Consider the following 18,100-nt stretch of genomic DNA (forward strand, 5'->3'; position numbering starts at 1 on the left):
CACCTCTCACTGTGAGTCTACATCCCCTCTTCACCTTTCACTGTGAGTCTATACCCCCTCTTCACCTCTCACTGTGAGTCTATACCCCCTCTTCACCTCTCACTGTGAGTCTATACCCCCTCTTCACCTCTTACTGTCAGTCTACCTCCTCCTCACCTCTCACTGTGAGTCTACATCCCCTCTTCACCTCTCACTGTGAGTCTATACCCCCTCTTCTCCTCTCACTGTGAGTCTATACCCCCTCTTCACCTCTCACTGTGAGTCTATACCCCCTCTTCACCTCTTACTGTCAGTCTACCTCCTCCTCACCTCTCACTGTGAGTCTATACCTCCTTCTCACCTCTCACTGTGAGTCTACATCCCCTCTTCACCTCTCACTGTGAGTCTATACCCCCTCTTCACCTCTCACTGTGAGTCTATACCCCCTCTTCACCTCTCACTGTGAGTCTATACCCCCTCTTCACCTCTTACTGTCAGTCTACCTCCTCCTCACCTCTCACTGTGAGTCTACATCCCCTCTTCACCTCTCACTGTGAGTCTATACCCCCTCTTCACCTCTCACTGTGAGTCTATACCCCCTCTTCACCTCTCACTGTGAGTCTATACCCCCTCTTCACCTCTTACTGTCAGTCTACCTCCTCCTCACCTCTCACTGTGAGTCTATACCTCCTCCTCACCTCTCACTGTGAGTCTACATCCCCTCTTCACCTCTCACTGTGAGTCTATACCCCCTCTTCACCTCTCACTGTGAGTCTATACCCCCTCTTCACCTCTCACTGTGAGTCTATACCCCCTCTTCACCTCTCACTGTGAGTCTATACCCCCTCTTCACCTCTCACTGTGAGTCTATACCCCCTCTTCACCTCTTACTGTCAGTCTACCTCCTCCTCACCTCTCACTGTGAGTCTATACCTCCTCCTCACCTCTCACTGTGAGTCTACATCCCCTCTTCACCTCTCACTGTGAGTCTATACCCCCTCTTCACCTCTCACTGTGAGTCTATACCCCCTCTTCACCTCTCACTGTGAGTCTATACCCCCTCTTCACCTCTTACTGTCAGTCTACCTCCTCCTCACCTCTCACTGTGAGTCTACATCCCCTCTTCACCTCTCACTGTGAGTCTATACCCCCTCTTCACCTCTCACTGTGAGTCTATACCCCCTCTTCACCTCTCACTGTGAGTCTATACCCCCTCTTCACCTCTTACTGTCAGTCTACCTCCTCCTCACCTCTCACTGTGAGTCTATACCTCCTCCTCACCTCTCACTGTGAGTCTACATCCCCTCTTCACCTCTCACTGTGAGTCTATACCCCCTCTTCACCTCTCACTGTGAGTCTATACCCCCTCTTCACCTCTCACTGTGAGTCTATACCCCCTCTTCACCTCTCACTGTGAGTCTATACCCCCTCTTCACCTCTTACTGTCAGTCTACCTCCTCCTCACCTCTCACTGTGAGTCTACATCCCCTCTTCACCTCTCACTGTGAGTCTATACCCCCTCTTCACCTCTCACTGTGAGTCTATACCCCCTCTTCACCTCTCACTGTGAGTCTATACCCCCTCTTCACCTCTCACTGTGAGTCTATACCCCTTCTTCACCTCTCACTGTGAGTCTATACCCATCTTCACCTCTCACTGTGAGTCCATACCCCCTCTTTACCTCTCACTGTGAGTCTATACCCATCTTCACCTCTCACTGTGAGTCTATACCCATCTTCACCTCTCACTGTGAGTCCATACCCCCTCTTTACCTCTCACTGTGAGTCTATACCCATCTTCACCTCTCACTGTGAGTCTATACCCCCTCTTTACCTCTCATTGTGAGTCTATACCCCTTCTTCACCTCTCACTGTGAGTCTATACCCATCTTCACCTCTCACTGTGAGTCTATACCCCCTCTTTACCTCTCACTGTGAGTCTATACCCCTTCTTCACCTCTCACTGTGAGTCTATACCCCTCTTCACCTCTCACTGTGAGTCTATACCCCCTCTTCACCTCTCACTATGAGTCTATACCCATCTTCACCTCTCACTGTGAGTCTATACCCCCTCTTAACCTCTCGCTGTGAGTTTAAACCCCCTCTTCACCTCTCACTGTGAGTCTACACCCCTCGTCACCTCTCACTGTAAGTCTATACCCCCTCTTCACCTCTCACTGTGAGTCTATACCCATCTTCACCTCTCACTGTGAGTCTATACCCCCTCTTCACCTCTCACTGTGAGTCTATACCCATCTTCACCTCTCACTGTGAGTCCATACCCCCTCTTTACCTCTCACTGTGAGTCTATACCCATCTTCACCTCTCACTGTGAGTCTATACCCCCTCTTTACCTCTCATTGTGAGTCTATACCCCTTCTTCACCTCTCACTGTGAGTCTATACCCATCTTCACCTCTCACTGTGAGTCTATACCCCCTCTTTACCTCTCACTGTGAGTCTATACCCCTTCTTCACCTCTCACTGTGAGTCTATACCCCTCTTCACCTCTCACTGTGAGTCTATATCCCCTCTTCACCTCTCACTATGAGTCTATACCCATCTTCACCTCTCACTGTGAGTCTATACCCCCTCTTAACCTCTCGCTGTGAGTTTAAACCCCCTCTTCACCTCTCACTGTGAGTCTACACCCCTCTTCACCTCTCACTGTAAGTCTATACCCCCTCTTCACCTCTCACTGTGAGTCTATACCCATCTTCACCTCTCACTGTGAGTCTATACTCCCTCTTTACCTCTCACTGTGAGTCTATACCCCTTCTTCACCTCTCACTGTGAGTCTATACCCCTCTTCACCTCTCACTGTGAGTCTATACCCCTCTTCACCTCTCACTGTGAGTGTATACCCCCTCTTTACCTCTCACTGTGAGTCTATACCCCTTCTTCACTTCTCACTGTGAGTCTATACCCCCTCTTCACCTCTCACTGTGAGTCTAAACCCCCTCCTTACCTCTCACAGTGAGTCTATACCCCCTCTTTACCTCTCACTGTGAGTCTATACCCCCTCTGTACCTCTTGCTGTAAGTCTATGTCTTCTCTTCACTTCTCACTGTGAGTCTGTCTATTCTTCCCCTCTCACTGAGCCTTCACCTCCTCTTCACCTCTCACTGTGAGTCTATACCCCCTCTTCAGCTCTCAATATGAGTCTATACCCCTTCTTCACCTCTCACTGTGAGTCTATACCTCCTCTTTACCTCTCACTGTGAGTCTATACCCCCTCTTCACCTCTCACTGTGAGTCTATACCCCCTCTTCACCTCTCACTGTGAGTCTATACCCCCTCTTCACCACTCACTGTGATGCTATACCCCCTCTTCACCTCTCACTGTGAGTCTATACCCCCTCTTCACCTCTCACTTTGAGTCTATACCCCCTCTTCACATCTCACTGTGAGTCTATACCCCCTCTTTACATCTCACTGTGATTCTATACCCCCTCTTTACCTCTCACTGTGATTCTATACTCCCTCTTCACCTCTCACTTTGAGTCTATACCCCCTCTTCACCTCTCACTGTGAGTCTATACCCCCTCTTAACCTCTCGCTGTGAGTCTATACCCCCTCTTAACCTCTCGCTGTGAGTTTAAACCCCCTTCACCTCTCACTGTGAGTCTATACCCCCTCTTCACCTCTCACTGTGAGTCTTTACCCCCTCTTAACCTCTCACTGTGAGTTTATACCCATCTTCACCTCTCACTGTGAGTCTATACCCCCTCTTTACCTCTCATTGTGAGTCTATACCCCTTCTTCACCTCTCACTGTGAGTCTATACCCATCTTCACCTCTCACTGTGAGTCTATACCCCCTCTTTACCTCTCATTGTGAGTCTATACCCCTTCTTCACCTCTCACTGTGAGTCTATACCCCTCTTCACCTCTCACTGTGAGTCTATACCCCCTCTTCACCTCTCACTATGAGTCTATACCCATCTTCACCTCTCACTGTGAGTCTATACCCCCTCTTAACCTCTCGCTGTGAGTTTAAACCCCCTCTTCACCTCTCACTGTGAGTCTACACCCCTCTTCACCTCTCACTGTAAGTCTATACCCCCTCTTCACCTCTCACTGTGAGTCTATACCCATCTTCACCTCTCACTGTGAGTCTATACTCCCTCTTTACCTCTCACTGTGAGTCTATACCCCTTCTTCACCTCTCACTGTGAGTCTATACCCCTCTTCACCTCTCACTGTGAGTCTATACCCCTCTTCACCTCTCACTGTGAGTGTATACCCCCTCTTTACCTCTCACTGTGAGTCTATACCCCTTCTTCACCTCTCACTGTGAGTCTATACCCCCTCTTCACCTCTCACTGTGAGTCTAAACCCCCTCCTTACCTCTCACAGTGAGTCTATACCCCCTCTTTACCTCTCACTGTGAGTCTATACCCCCTCTGTACCTCTTGCTGTAAGTCTATGTCTTCTCTTCACTTCTCACTGTGAGTCTGTCTATTCTTCCCCTCTCACTGAGCCTTCACCTCCTCTTCACCTCTCACTGTGAGTCTATACCCCCTCTTCAGCTCTCAATATGAGTCTATACCCCTTCTTCACCTCTCACTGTGAGTCTATACCGCCTCTTCACCTCTCACTGTGAGTCTATACCCCCTCTTCACCACTCACTGTGATTCTATACCCCCTCTTCACCTCTCACTGTGAGTCTATACCCCCTCTTCACCTCTCACTTTGAGTCTATACCCCCTCTTCACATCTCACTGTGAGTCTATACCCCCTCTTTACATCTCACTGTGATTCTATACCCCCTCTTTACCTCTCACTGTGATTCTATACTCCCTCTTCACCTCTCACTTTGAGTCTATACCCCCTCTTCACCTCTCACTGTGAGTCTATACCCCCTCTTAACCTCTCGCTGTGAGTCTATACCCCCTCTTAACCTCTCGCTGTGAGTTTAAACCCCCTTCACCTCTCACTGTGAGTCTATACCCCCTCTTCACCTCTCACTGTGAGTCTTTACCCCCTCTTAACCTCTCGCTGTGAGTTTAAACCCCCTTCACCTCTCACTGTGAGTCTATATCCACTCTTTACCTCTCACTGTGATTCTATACCCCCTCTTTATCTCTCATTGTGAGTCTATACCCTCTCTTCACCTCTCACTGTGAGTTTATACCCCCTCTTCTCATCACAGTAGTCTATACCCCCTCTTAACCTCTCGCTGTGAGTCTATACCCCCTCTTAACCTCTCGCTGTGAGTTTAAACCCCCTTCACCTCTCACTGTGAGTCTATACCCCCTCTTCACCTCTCACTGTGAGTCTATACCCCCTCTTAACCTCTCACTCTGAATTTATACCCCCTTCACCTCTCACTGTGAGTCTATACCCCCTCTTCACCTCTTACTGTGAGTCTATACCCCCTTTTCACCTCTCACTGTGAGTCTATACCCCCTCTTTATCTCTCACTGTGAGTCTATACCCTCTCTTCACCTCTCACTGTGAGTTTATACCCCCTCTTCTCATCACAGTAGTCTATACCCCCTCTTCACCTCTCGCTGTGAGTCTGTACCCCCTCTTCATCTCTCACTGTAAGTCTATGTCTTCTCTTCACTTCTCACTGTGAGTCTATACCTGCTTCTAACCTCTCACTGTGAGTCTATACCTCCTCCTCACCTCTCACTGTAAGACTTTCCCCTCTTCACCTCTCACTGTGAGTCTGAACCCCCTCTTCACCTCTTACTGAGCCTTTAACTCCTCTTCACCTCTCTGCAAGTCTATATATGTACTTTACCTCTTACTGTGAGTCTTTGTCTCCTCTTCACCTTTCGCTGTAAGTCTATACTCCCTCTTCGCCTCTCGATGTCAGTCTATCACCTCTTCACTTCTCACTGTGAATCTTGATACTACTCCTTACCTCTCACTGTGAGTCTATACCTCCTCTCCACTCAACACTCACCATGAATTTACACTATGTCTTATGTTTACTGTGCTCACGTGACTGCACATGTCAATCAGGGGTCATTACTCACCTTCTCTGTACTATACCACCCTCATGGTGAGTCTATAAACTGTCACCCTTCGCTCTACTCCCTGTTCGCTCTGATTCGGTAACTCATCTCTGCTTCACTCTGCTCACCTCTCCATTTTCATCTAGAATTCCTCTTATCTTCTCAGTGTGAATCTATAACTCCTTTTCCCTTCGCTCTGTTCACCTCTTAGTGTGAATCTATAAATCTTCTTCACTTCACCCTGCTCACCTCACATTGTGAATCTATAACTTCACTTCTCTTCACTCTGTCCACCTCGCATTGCGAATCTATAACTTTTTCATTCTACTCACCTCAGTGTGAATCTATAACCCCCCATCTCTTCACTTTGGTCACCTTTCAGCATCAGTCTATATCTCCTCTTCTCTTCACTCTCTCCACTTCTAAGTATGAATCTATTACTGCTGTCCTTTTCACTCTGCTCACCTCTCAGTGTTAGGGCTGGAAGGGATCAGGGATAGAGGACTTTGTACATTCTGATGAATACTTCTAGCTACAGATTCCTCACCTTAATATGCCCACCAGACTGCACCCACAAAGCTTTCACCAGCAATGCTCCCGCTTGCCACTATGTAGCGCTATGCGGCTCAGTGTTGACTCTATACCGAGCCAGAAATGACAGCGAGGAGGTGCCACCCCTGCACACTGGCATCAGTTCCTTTCTTTCTGTGCCTTCCGAGATGCAATACAGCCATACAGTTGCAGGCGCACACGGTCACAAGGGATTTGACCCTGGACAAGACACAGAAAGACGAGCAAACTCCAAGAAGTATCCTCCAGGCTCAACTGTATTGCTGTTCGTATCTCCTGAGTGATATCAGTTGCAACAATTGACAACTTTGATGTACAAACCAATACAAGAGCCTTGAGAAAGCCCCAGGCTAATAGGCCAACAGAGGGCGAAACACGTGTCGGCTGCTCCAACAACTACCAACTTGTGAAATATGTTATGAATATAATAGAAACTTCGGATGGAGAATAAATTAAGAAACAACATGAAAGAAACAGTACTCAAATGTATTCGAATGTACCGCACTCGCTCGATGGAATAAGAAATAACCTTAAATTAAATAGGAGGGCGATTCAACCATTTCATAATTGTTCATAATAGAGGTCCAAACCTCGAGGAAGCGTCCTACCTCTAAAATGAAGGGGGCATTATCTTCTAGGGAGAGAGAGCTTGGAACTTACAACCCGAACACTGCAAGCTTGTCACAGTTAGTTGTAGACCACCTTCAGATGACAGCAAACCTCCTGTCATCATGGTGGTTTATGAATAATGAAATGAAGTCACACCGTAGTCCTTTGCAGAGGCTTCCTTTCATTGGGGTGTCCTGGATACTGTGCAGTTCAGGTCCTTTCTCCCTGTTGCAACAAGCCCAGAACATTCAGGCTATGATCCCAATGTTGCAGACTCAGTCCCTGGTTTTGGTCAGAGGAGCACTTTTTGGCCTTATTGCCTCCTGCATCCTCTTTATCGACTACCCCAGTTGGCACATGCCGGCTGTACAATGGATCCAAAGTCCCAGTGCCCATCACCAAGGTAAACCTATTGGAGGCCATTCAGATCTCAAAGGAGAGACTCCTCACGATCTGCAGTGGTGACTCCTTGTCTGCAACTGGACCAGTGACAGGCCCCTCTACCTTCCCCACCCAGAGCTGACGGCAGTGATGGGCATCTCACTGCTGAGTTGGGGAGGTCATTTCAGAGCCGTGGAGATTGGAGGACACTGGTCTCTGTTGGAAGCCCATCTTCATAGGAACTTGTTATAAGCCTTTTGCCTGGCTTTGTAGGCCTTCCTACCATCCATCAAAGGGAGGCTGGTGCAGAGTCTCATGGACAATATCACAACCATCCTCCGATTAAGATCCTACTTCGGGAGGACCTTCTGTCTCAGCAACAGTGCCAGTCCTCCACCTGAATCTACAAAATGTACACCTCCAGGTGTGGAGAGTGAACGGCAGTAGTTGACTGCATTTGCTCTGCATCCTCAACTGGTGGATGTCATCCTTGCCGCCAGACTCCCTTTCACGAAGTCCACCTATGTTAGGTGATTGCTCAAGTTTGTGTCTTGGTGTGGTGCCCTTTACAATCCAAGCAGTCGAATGTCCTTCTGTTTGTTTTGTCTTTGACCCACCAAGGAATTGGAGTTGACACTACTGAGGGTTATCTGTGGGCCTTTTTGCATTTGCCGGACCAGCCGTTCTTATTTAAATGACCTATTGCGATGAAGTTTATAAAAGGCTTGACACGTGTTTCCTCCCAAACCGTTTGTGATGCCTCAGTGGGACCTTAATTTGGCCTTTAATGTTTCACATGTGCCTGCCCTTCGAGCTGATGCATTGCTGCTCTCTATGTCTCTTAACTTTACTTTGAAGACTATTTCTCTCTTTGCAATTACTTCGGCTCATTGTGTGACTGGGCTTCAGGCAGCGTTGGTACATCTGCTCTCCACCAACCCGTTTTGAGTACTCAGACAGTCTTCTTGCCTAAAGCTGAGCCCTTTTGAGCCCTTTCCGTGTTGGGCTGTCTATCACCCTGCCGGCTTTCTTTGCCCCACCTCATTCCTTGAAAGAGGAGGAGAGTGTTCATCAGCTGGACTCCAAAAGTCCTTTACGCTTTTATATTGATCGTACAAGGAAGCACCGTGTGGACGTTCAGCTTTTTTGTGGGGTTCTCCGGGGTGTAAAAAGGGAAGGCTGTGCCGAAGAGGATCCTGTCGAGGCGGACAGTCCTCTGCATTAAGATCTGCTTCACATTGGTCAAGAAGAAGCCACTGGAAGGCCTGAGGGTCCATTCCACCAGGGCTAAGGGTGGCACCACTGCGTTGGCACATGGAGTGCCTGTCCTTGACATCTGCCCGGCTGCAAAGTTGGACGTCAGAACACACGCTCGTTAAGCGCTATTAGTGCCTTAATAGTCAGGTCTGGTGGGACAGAGCTTTCGCCTGCTCAGTCCTGCAATAGTTTTGTTATGTGTCCAATCCACAGACCCTCCATCTGGGGAGGTACTGCTTTGGCATCGAATCTATGGTGAAAAATCTGTGGTTAGGAGTATCCATGAGAAGAACATGTTACTTACCTTTGGTAAAGCTCTTTCTGGTAAATACTCTATGTAACGACAGATTCCATACTACCCTCCCACCTAGCCATTCTACCATCCGAAAAGATCTCAAATTAAGAATATGCACACAATTACTACCAATTGTTCACACTCTGCTTCAAAGGGTCTGGATTGAGGCAAGAAACTGGCGTCAACGCGTGGGTGGTGCATATATGGGGCTCTGGTCTGTCACTTAGAGGGCTGTATGGAGTCAACATGGAGCAGACCAGCACCACCTAGTGTCATGCGGGAGCATTGCTGGTGAAAGCTTTCTATATTCAGTCTGGTTCCTGGTGATATTCTAAAGGTGAGGAATCTGTGGTCAGAAACTGTATTATGGAACGTAAGTGACTTGTTCTTCTCTGTTCTTCTCCTCTAGGATTGCCTCCAAGTGCGTTATTCTACCCCTCTGCAAACAGGTCATCCCGGCTCCTCTACAGTCTCTTCGCACTGTGCGCTCTGCTGCTCACCGTCATCATCATTGTAGTAGCTGTAAACAGTGAGTACTATGCGTGAGCAGAGATACAGTCCCTGAGGGCTCGAAGGAACCATCAGCTGTCGGGGTCACACAACGCATCAGTTGTATGACAAACCCTCACCTCTTGGGCTGATGGTCTGTGGAGAGACGATGCTTGTCATCTAGGCCTTGGTGAGCTCACAGTACACAGGGATGGTCATCTCTGTGACTGCTGGACTACGGGCTATGACCTCACTGGACACATAATCTGTCCCCTCTGCGACCTGACGGGTTCAGGGAATAGAAATCCTGTCACTTTAAGGGTTAGACTATAGAGGGAGAAGCAACGTCTGTCATATCTTTAATCTGGGGAGCTCAGTGGATACATAAGCTGTCCTCTCTGGGACCATATGGGCTCAGAGAATTGAAGTTACCTCTAGGGCAGGACTGGCTGTCACTCCTAGGACCTGGTGGACACAGAGTATGCATAGTTTGTGGCTTGTAGTCTTAAATGACTGCATTAGGGGACACAAGGCCTCTGATTTTAGGGATGGGTGGGAGCAGGGAATGTATTTCTAGGATTGGATGAGCTCAGCTTGTGCTGAGTCTGTTGATTCCAGGGCAGAGCAGTCCCAGGAGCAGCTGAGCCTCACTGCTCCGAGAGGCATGACTCGGACAACCCTGGCCTGTCCTGTCTGAGACAAAATGGGCTCAAAGGATAGAGGGGCGGTCATCGCTAGGGCTGGACAGGACCAGGGGATAGAGGGCCGGTAGGGATAAGGAACATACCACCATTCACCTCTAGGGCTGGAAGGGATCAGGGAGGGAGGGTCAGTCACCTCTAGGGCTGGTAGGGATCAGGGATAGAGGACTGGTCACCTCTAGGGTTGGAAGGGATCAGGGATAGAGGACTGGTCAACTCTAGGGCTGGAAGGGATCAGGGATAGAGGACTGGTGACCTCTAGGGCTGGAAGGGATCAGGGACAAGGCTGGTCACCTCCTGGGCTGGAAGGGATCAGGGATAGATCACCGGTCACCTCTAGGGCTGAAAGGGATCAGGGATAGAGGGCCGGTTACCTCTAGGGCTGGAAGGGATCAGGGATAGAGTGCCGGTCACCTCTAGGGCTCGAAGGGATCAGGGATAGATGGCCGGTCACCTCTAGGGCTGTAAGGGATCAGGGATAGAGGGCCAGTCACCTCTAGGGCTGGAGGGGATCAAGGATAGAGGACTGGTCACCTCTAGAGCTGGAAGGGATCATGGATGGAGGGTCAGTCACCTCTAGGGCTGGAAGGGATCAGGGATTGATCACCGGTCACCTCTAGGGCTGGAAGGGTTCAGGGATAGATCACCAGTCACCTCCAGGGCTGGAAGGGATCAGGGATAGAAGACTGGTCACCTCTAGGGCTGGAAGGGATCAGGGATAGAGGGTCAGTCACCTCTAGGGCTGGAAGGGTTCAGGGATAGATCACCAGTCACCTCTAGGACTGGATGGGATCAGGGATAGAGGGCGGGTCACCTCTAGGGCTGGAAGGGATCAGGTATTGATCACCGGTCACCTCTAGCGCTGGAAGGGATCAAAGGATAGAAGAATGGTCACCTCTAGGGCTGGAAGGGATCAGGGATGGAGGGTCAGTCACCTCTAGGGCTGGAAGGGTTCAGGGATAGATCACCGGTCACCTCTAGGGCTGGAAGGGATCAGGGATAGAGGACTGGTCACCTCTAGGGCTGGAAGGGATCAGGGATAGATCACCGGTCACTCTAGGGCTGGAAGGGATCAGGGATAGAGGGCGGGTCACCTCTAGGGCTGGAAGGGATCATGGATTGATCACCGGTCACCTTTAGGGCTGGAAGGGAATAAAGGATAGAAGACTGGCCACCTCTAGGGCTGGAAGGGTTCAGGGATAGATCACCGGTCACCTCTAGGGCTGGAAGGGATCAGGGATAGAGGACCGATCACCTCTAGGGCTGGATGGGATCAGGGATAGAGGGTTGGTCACCTCTAGGGCTGGAAGGGATCAGGGATTGATCACCGGTCACCTTTAGGGCTGGAAGGGAATAAAGGATAGAAGACTGGTCACCTCTAGGGCTGGAAGGCTTCAGGGATAGATCACCGGTCACCTCTAGGGCTGGAAGGGATCAGGGGTAAAGGACCGGTCACCTCTAGGGCTGGAAGGGATCAGGGATAGAGGGCTGGTCACCTCTAGAGCTGGAAGGGATCAGGGATTGAGGGTCAGTCACCTCTAGGGCTGGAAGGGATCAAAGGATAGAGGACTGGTCACCTCTAGGGCTGGATGGGATCAGGGATAGAGAGCGGGTTACCTCCAGGGCTGGAAGGGGTCAGGGATAGTAGGCCGGTCACCTCTAGGGCTGGAAGGGATCAAAGGATAGAGGACTGGTAACCTCTAGGGCTGGAAGGGATCAGGGATGGAGGGTCAGTCACCTCTAGGGCTGGAAGGGTTCAGGATTAGATGACCGGTCACCTCTAGGGCTGGAAGGGATCAGGGATGAAGGGCCAGTCACCTCTAGGGCTGGAAGGGATCAGGGATTGATCACCAGTCACCTCTAGGGCTGGAAGGGATCGGGATAGAGGGTGGGTCACCTCTAGGGCTGGAAGGGATCAGGGATTGATCACCGGTCACCTCTAGGGCTGGAAGAAATCAAAGGATAGAAGACTGGTCACCTCTAGGGCTGGAAAGGATCAAGGATGGAGGGTCAGTCACCTCTAGGGCTGGAAGTGTTCAGGGATAGATCACCGGTCACCTCTAGGGCTGGAAGGGATCAGGGTTAGAGGACCGGTCACCTCTAGGGCTGGAAGGGATCAGGGATAGAGGACCGGTCACCTCTAGGGCTGGAAGGGATCAGGGATAGAGGAGTGGTCACCTCTAGGGCTGGAAGGGATCAGGGATAGATCACCAGTCACCTCTAGGGCTGGAAGGGTTCAGGGATAGATCACCGGTCACCTCTAGGGCTGGAAGAGATCAGGGATAGAGGGCTGGTCACCTCTAGGGCTGAATGGGATAAGGGATAGAGGGCTGGTCACCTCTAGGGCTGGAAGGGATCAGGGATTAATCACCGGTCACCTCTAGGGCTGGATGGGATCAGGGATAGAGGGCGGGTCACCTTTAGGGCTGGAAGGGATCAGGGTTGGAGGGTCAGTCACCTCTAGGGCTGGAAGGGTTCAGGGATAGAAGACCGGTCACCTTTAGGGCTGGAAGGGATCAGGGATAGAGGACCGGTCACCTCTAGGGCTGGAAGGGATCAGGGATTAATCACCGGTCACCTCTAGGGCTGGACGGGATCAGGGATAGAGGGCGGGTCACCTCTAGGGCTGGAAGGGATCGAAGGATAGAAGACTGGTCACCTCTAGGGCTGGAAGGGATCAGGGATGGAGGGTCAGTCACCTCTAGGGCTGGAAGGGTTCAGGGATAGATCACCGGTCACCTCTAGGGCTGGAAGGGATCAAAGGATAGAGGACTGGTCACCTCTAGGGCTGGATGGGATCAGGGATAGAGGGCGGGTTACCTTCAGGGCTGGAAGGGGTCAGGGATAGTAGGCCGGTCACCTCTAGGGCTGGAAGGGATCAAAGGATAGAGGGCTGGTCACCTCTAGGGCTGGAAGGGATCAGGGATGGAGGGTCAGTCACCTCTAGGGCTGGAAGGGTTCAGGGATAGAGGGCCGGTCACCTCTAGGGCTGGAAGGGATCAGGGATGAAGGGCTGGTCACCTCTAGGGCTGGAAGGGATCAGGGATTGATCACCCGTCACCTCTAGGCCTGGAAGGGGTCAGGGATAGAGGGCGGGTCACCTCTAGGGCTGGAAGGGATCAGGGATTGATCACCGGTCACCTCTAGGGCTGGAAGGGATCAGGGATGGAGGGTCAGTCACCTCTAGGGCTAGAAGGGTTCAGGGATAGATCACCGGTCACCTCTAGGGCTGGAAGGGATCAGGGATAGAGGACCGGTCACCTCTAGGGCTGGAAGGGATCAGGGATTGATCACCGGTCACCTTTAGGGCTGGAAGGGAATAAAGGATAGCAGACTGGTCACCTCTAGGGCTGGAAGGGTTCAGGGATAGATCACCGATCACCTCTAGGGCTGGAAGGGATCAGGGATAGAGGACCAATCACCTCTAGGGCTGGATGGGATCAGGGATAGAGGGTTGGTCACCTCTAGGGCTGGAAGGGATCAAGGATAGAGGAGTGGTCACATCTAGGGCTGGAAGGAATCAGGGATAGAGGGCCGGTCACCTCTAGAGCTGGAAGGGGTCAGGGATAGAGGACCGGTCACCTCTAGGGCTGGAAGGGATCATGGATAGAGGGCCGGTCACCTCTAGGGCTGGAAGGGATCATGGATAGAGGGCATGTCAACTCTAGGGCTGGAATGGATCAGGGATAGAGGACTGGTCACTTCTAGGGCTGGAAGGGATCAGGGATTAATCACCGGTCACCTCTAGGGCTGGAAGGGATCAGGGATAGAGGACTGGTCCCTTTTAGGGCTGGAAGGGATCAGGGATTAATCACCGGTCACCTCTAGGGCTGGATGGGATCAGGGATAGAGGGCCGGTCACCTCTAGGGCTGGAAGGGATCAGGGATTGATCACCGGTCACCTCTAGGGCTGGAAGGGATCGGGTATGGAGGGTCAGTCACCTCTAGGGCTGGAAGGGATCAGGGATTAATCACCGGTCACCTCTAGGGTGGATGGGATCAGGGATAGAGGGCCGGTCACCTCTAGGGCTGGAAGGGGCCAGCGATAGAGGACCGGTCACCTCTAGGGCTGGAAGGGATCATGCATAGAGGGCCGGTCACCTCTAGGGCTGGATGGGATCAGGGACAAGGCTGGTCACCTCTAGGGCTGGAAGGGTTCAGGGATAGATCACTGGTCACCTCTAGGGCTGGAAGGGATCAGGGATAGAGGACCGGTCACCTCTAGGGCTGGAAGTGATCAGGGATAGAGGACCGGTCACCTCTAGGGCTGGAAGGGATCAGGGATAGAGGGCCGGTCACCTCTAGGGCTGGAAGGGATCAGGGATTGATCACCGGTCACCTCCAGGGCTGGAAGGGATTAGGGATGAAGTGCCGGTCACCTCTAGGGCTGGAAGGGATCAGGGATTGATCACCGGTCACCTCAAGGGCTGCAAGGCATCAGGGATGAAGTACCGGTCACCTCTAGGGCTGGAAGGGGTCAGGGATAGGAGGCCGGTCACCTCTAGGGCTGGAAGGGGTCAGGGATAGGAGGCCGGTCACCTCTAGGGCTGGAAGGGATCAGGGATAGAGGGCTGGTGACCTCTAGGGCTGGAAGGGATCAGGGATAGAGGGCTGGTGACCTCTAGGGCTGGAAGGGATCAGGGATAGAGGGCTGGTGACCTCTAGGGCTGGAAGGGATCAAGGATTGAAGGCCGGTCACCTCTATGGGCCTAGAGAATGGGGACAGTCACCTCTAGGACTGGATGAGCCCTGTGTCCAGTCTGAGGGAGCTTTGCAATGGGCTGTATCATTGCCCTCCCACACCCACAAATGTAACACATTCATATTTTACAGGTTCTGGCTGCACACTCCTTGCACCCTGGCACAGCTGCTCGCCTGGCACGCCCTCTGGGGCTTGTAGTATTTGATATCCATTCACAATGAATCTAGAAGCCAGGACGAACTGGAGAAAGAGAGCTAAGGAGAGAGAGTGAGCAAGAGAGAGAGACAGAGAGAGAGAGAGAGAGAGAGGAATCAAGGAGGGAGGGAGGGAGAGATAGAGAGAGAGAGAGAGGAAGAGGGAGAGGGAGCGAGAAAGGAAGATAGAGAGAGGGAGAAAGTGCAAGAGAAAGAGGGGGAGAAGGAGAGACCGAGAGAGAGGAAGAGAGAGAATCTCACCCCTAAATCCCCCAAAACACACTTACCACCTGATTCCCTTACCTACCCCTAAACCCTAAAAACGCCCTACCATCCAATACCCTTACCCACCCCATAACCCTAAAAACACCCTTATCACCCAATACTCTTACCCACCCCATAACCCTAAGAACATGCTTACCACCCAATACCCTTACCACCCTTAAACACCCCTTACTACCATATTCCCGTACCCACCCCATAAATATAAAATATCCAAACCACATATTCACTTACCCACCTTTAATCTCTAAAAAAAGATCTTTACCCGCCCCTAAACACTGAAATACCCTTACTACCCAAACCCTGTACCCAAACCTAAACCCTAAAAATCACCCAATACCCCTGCCCACCCATAACTCTAAAAATACCCTAATTACCCTATTCCACCCAGTACCCCTACCGTTGCTAAATCCCCAAAACAACCTTACTACCCAAAACCCTTACCCAAACCCTACAAATCTCCCGATACCATTACCCACCCTAAACCCTAAAAACACCCTTACCACCCAATATACTTATCCACCCCGTAACCCTAAAAACACACTTTTCACCCACTCCTTAACCACCCTTACCTTACCTCCCAATACCTTATCCACCACTTAATCCCCCAAAACACCCTTACCACCCTATTCCCTTACCCACCCCTAAACCCTAAAAATACGCTTACCACCCAATACCTTTACCACCATTCCCCTGATCCCTAATATATAAAGGCACTGCTTGGCAAAGGATGCGTTGTAAAGGCTGTTTCCCCTACATTAAGACGTTATCAGGTGACAGAGTCTTTCCCCTCTAGGACATGACGGGATCAGGTGACACAGACTCTGTTACCTCTAGGCCGGGATGGGATCAGGTGACACATACTCTGTTACCTCTAGGACAGGATAAGATCAGGTGATACAGACTCTGTTACCTCTAGGAGAGGATGAGATCAGGTGACACAGACTCTGTTACCTCTAGGACAGGATGTGAGCAGAGGACACATACTCTGTTACCTCTAGGAGAGGATGAGATCAGGTGACACATACTCTGTTACCTCTAGGAGAGGATGAGATCAGGTGACACATACTCTGTTACCTCTAGGCCGGGATGGGATCAGGTGACACAGAGTCTGTTACCTCTAGGACAGGGTAAGATCAGGTGACACAGACTCTGTTACCTCTAGGACAGGGTAAGATCAGGTGACACAGACTCTGTTACCTCTAGGACAGGGTAAGATCAGGTGACACAGAGTCTGTTACCTCTAGGACAGGGTAAGATCAGGTGACACAGACTCTGTTACCTCTAGGACAGGGTAAGATCAGGTGACACAGACTCTGTTACCTCTAGGAGACGATGGGGCCAGGTCACACAGACTCTGTTACGTCTAGGAGAGTCTGGAATCAGGTGACACAGACTCTCTTACCTCTAGGACAGGACGGGATCAGGTGACGCAGAGTCTGTTACCTCTAGGTCAGGACGGGATCAGGTGACACAGACTCTGTTACCTCTAGGACAGGACGGGCCCTTGTATTCACTCTGAGGGTGCAGGGCTGTTGCCTCTATGAACCTTAGTGCTGCGGATCATAGGAGTCTCAGGGCACCCATGGTTCTGTGTTCCAAAGTGTTGAGTCGTTGATTGAGGTACCAGGTGTCCTCCCCTGGGTGCGTGTGTGTGAGTGTGTGTATGCGCTTGCCCCTCCAGATCTAGCTCCCAGAAGCCTTGACCTCAGCTCCTCTTTTTTCCAGATTCCAGTGTGAAGGAGACGCAGAAGAAGCAGGAGCAGAAACTGAGTAACTTCAGCATGTCCGTGCAGTCCCACTTCCAGGCTGTGCGGAGCGATGGTGAGTGTGTGGGAGCACCAGGGCTGCGGACACACAGCTCATCACTGCAGTCACAACGGGGGCTTCATGGCTCTCTAGCTAAACGTGCAGCTCATCACCGTAGTCAGAGTGTGGGCTTCATGGCGCTCTAGCTAAATTCGCAGCTCATCACCGTATTCAGAGCGGGGGCTTCATGGCGCTCTAGCTAAACACACTGGGGCAGATTTACAAGAAACTGAAGCATCTGTAGAGATGTGTCAGTTTCCCTGCACCAGATACACTTGCACCACCTTGGATGCGCCGTATTTAAAATACGATGCGCCATGGCGCAAGGATTGACAGATGCGTCAGAAATTCTGATCACGTTGTAAATTAACCGCATTGCTTATACCGCCGCTGCGTCACAAAAGTGACGCAACGGCAGTGCAAACGTGTTGGAAGGGGCTTGTAAACCTGCCCCACAGCTCAACACCACAGTCAGAGCGGTGGTTCATGGCTCTCTAAGTAAACACACTGCTCATCGCCGCTGTCACAGCGGGGGCTTCATGGCGCTCTACCTAAACACACTGGGGCAGATGTACAAGAAACTGAACCATCTGGAGAGATGCGTCAGTTTCCCTGAGCCAGCCTGTGATAAACTTGCGCCACCAGGGACGGTTCAAGAATTGACAAATGCGTCAGAAATTCTGATGCATCTGTTGACCCAAAAGCCACGCATTCCTTGCGCCGTGTCGCAATCATGACGCAACTCCAGCAATACATTTTGAGGCCTATACTTAATGTACTGCGTCACTCCTTATGCCTGCTTCAAGCAGGCGTAAGGTTTTGGCCATGTGGTGTCATAGAAATGGCGCAGTGAAATCTTGTAGATT

At 51.1% G+C, this 18,100-nt stretch overlaps 1 long non-coding RNA gene across 1 annotated transcript in view; it reads left to right on the forward strand.

Moving 5' to 3' along the window:
* Positions 1–17,249, forward strand: part of LOC147668178 (uncharacterized) — a gene marked incomplete at its 3' end in the record, with an annotated part of 65,209 nt that extends 47,960 nt beyond the window's left edge. The window contains exons 5-6 of the long non-coding RNA XR_015304149.1: positions 9,467–9,586; positions 17,154–17,249. This is a non-coding gene — a long non-coding RNA (uncharacterized LOC147668178). The remainder of the gene's footprint in view (positions 1–9,466; positions 9,587–17,153) is intronic.
* Positions 17,250–18,100: the final 851 nt, after the last annotated feature.

The sequence above is a fragment of the Lissotriton vulgaris genome, unplaced genomic scaffold (genome assembly GCF_964263255.1).
Source record: "Lissotriton vulgaris unplaced genomic scaffold, aLisVul1.2 SCAFFOLD_2553, whole genome shotgun sequence".
In the NCBI taxonomy this organism is placed as follows: Eukaryota; Metazoa; Chordata; class Amphibia; order Caudata; family Salamandridae; genus Lissotriton; species Lissotriton vulgaris.